Source organism: Haliotis asinina, chromosome 4 (assembly GCF_037392515.1).
Source record: "Haliotis asinina isolate JCU_RB_2024 chromosome 4, JCU_Hal_asi_v2, whole genome shotgun sequence".
NCBI lineage: Eukaryota > Metazoa > Mollusca > Gastropoda > Lepetellida > Haliotidae > Haliotis > Haliotis asinina.
This window is the reverse complement of record NC_090283.1, coordinates 2,122,501-2,124,377: the sequence shown is the minus strand read 5'-3', so window position 1 is coordinate 2,124,377 and position 1,877 is coordinate 2,122,501.

Sequence of the window (1,877 nt, the reverse complement as noted above, 5' to 3'; positions counted from 1 at the left end):
AGCATTCATAAAATACTTGAATGAGTCACACTCAAGTTTCAAATTCACTGCCGAATACTAGAGAAACGTAGCCTGTCTAGACAAATGGGTAATGTATAACTGTGCTCTCACAAACTGGAGCTGAAGATATTAAGACTATGTTTAGGTGTTCTGAATCAGATTTTAGCCACACTCACGTTCCCACCGCTTGGTCTTACTGACAGATGTTTTAGCTGATGTATGCAGTTTTGGTCCAGTTATCTCTTTTGATACGTTAAGCAACATTTTAGTTGACCGTCGGGGTACCCCCGTACTCATTTATTACCATGTCATAACACTATGACGTCATCAACCTATGTCGCATCAGAAAGCCACCAGGATGTCTGGATATGGCATATTGTACTACAAGTGTTACACACTTTACAACGACACCTTGATTTGATACACAACAACATCAGGCACGTTTGCGTGTGTCTACGGATATTTTAGAAAGGATGACTGCCTACGACTCATCCGGAAATCACGTGCTTGTCACATCAACACGCTGCTGGATATATGTTTGGACATCAAAGACCCAGAGCTTCCAACCCTCCAAAGAAAAAAAACGCTTGAGAAGCCGGGGTCCAGGGGCTGCAGGCCGCGGCCGGGTCCAGGGCGGAGACCTGGTAGGGGGTCAGGGAGGCGAAGCCCCCCTGAATCTGAAGAGAAGTAGTGTTTTTAACACCCTATAAGTGATTTAAAATGAGTGAAAAAGTGGCTTTGATTAATTTACGTTATTTTTTTTTTAAAAAAGCGTGAGATTATCAATGTCTGTCGTGAGAGCGTGACAAATGCTTAAAAAACGTGAGTCTCAAGCCAAAGGCGTGAGAGTTGGCAGGTCTGAAAACCTATCTACAACCACTAACCGGCCGAACAAAGCCTTCGTCTCTACGACCGGAACAGGTCTGAAGTGAGCTCAGACAGTGCCACAATTTCCAGGGAACCACTCGATATATGGACCCATGCAGTTCACAGATAAGGTTGGAATACTTGTTATGCTCCAACTGGTACACGTACCAACGGAATGGAGGACACGTAATCATAGAACCATGCCCGATACACTGACTCCATCATACATGGGGTTTTACAGGATGCTTGAAGAGTACTTCGGATCAGTAGCCAACTACACGGACATGGCCTACACTTCGATGTTTGCAGTTCACAAACAACGCAAACTCAGGGCAGTAACACGGACTTATTCAAATCTCGTATTAATATACTGTCATATATAGTGGTACCTGGTTCTCATATCATTTTTGCTCCCCTTACCAAAACATACAATGGTGTTCTGACGCTGGGACCGCTGAATATACTTGTTGTAACAAACACAAACAATGTTGAACCAATAAGACAAGCACTCTATTTTCATAGTGAACGAAAAAACAATGTACAAAATTGTTACACAGGTTGTATACAACTGAGCCAATACAGCTCATTATTAAACGATCAGTACTCAGTATATCTTCACATCGGTAGGCATCTGTTCCTTGTAACAAATGTCATCGAATGTTGAGTGAGTGTGGGACTTCAATACACCCCAAACCACGGCGACCCAATGATGACGCAGCAGGACGCATGACGTTACACCTGGTCCATTGCCATTCCTGAAGGGAACATTGTTCCAGTTGCTAAGCGTTGACAGGTGCAGGTGATGGTTTTCTGATTCGTCGATCCAGATAGTCCCATTAGTATTCTGTCGGATTCACGTCGGGAGGACATGCTGGCCACGGCAACATAACAATAGCCTTATGCAGAAAGTCGTCTGTTAGCCTTGCTGTATGAGACTTTGCGTGATCATGTTGTTAGACACTGCTACATGATTGTTGCTGGATAAACTTAATGGCACCACAGCTCGGCAC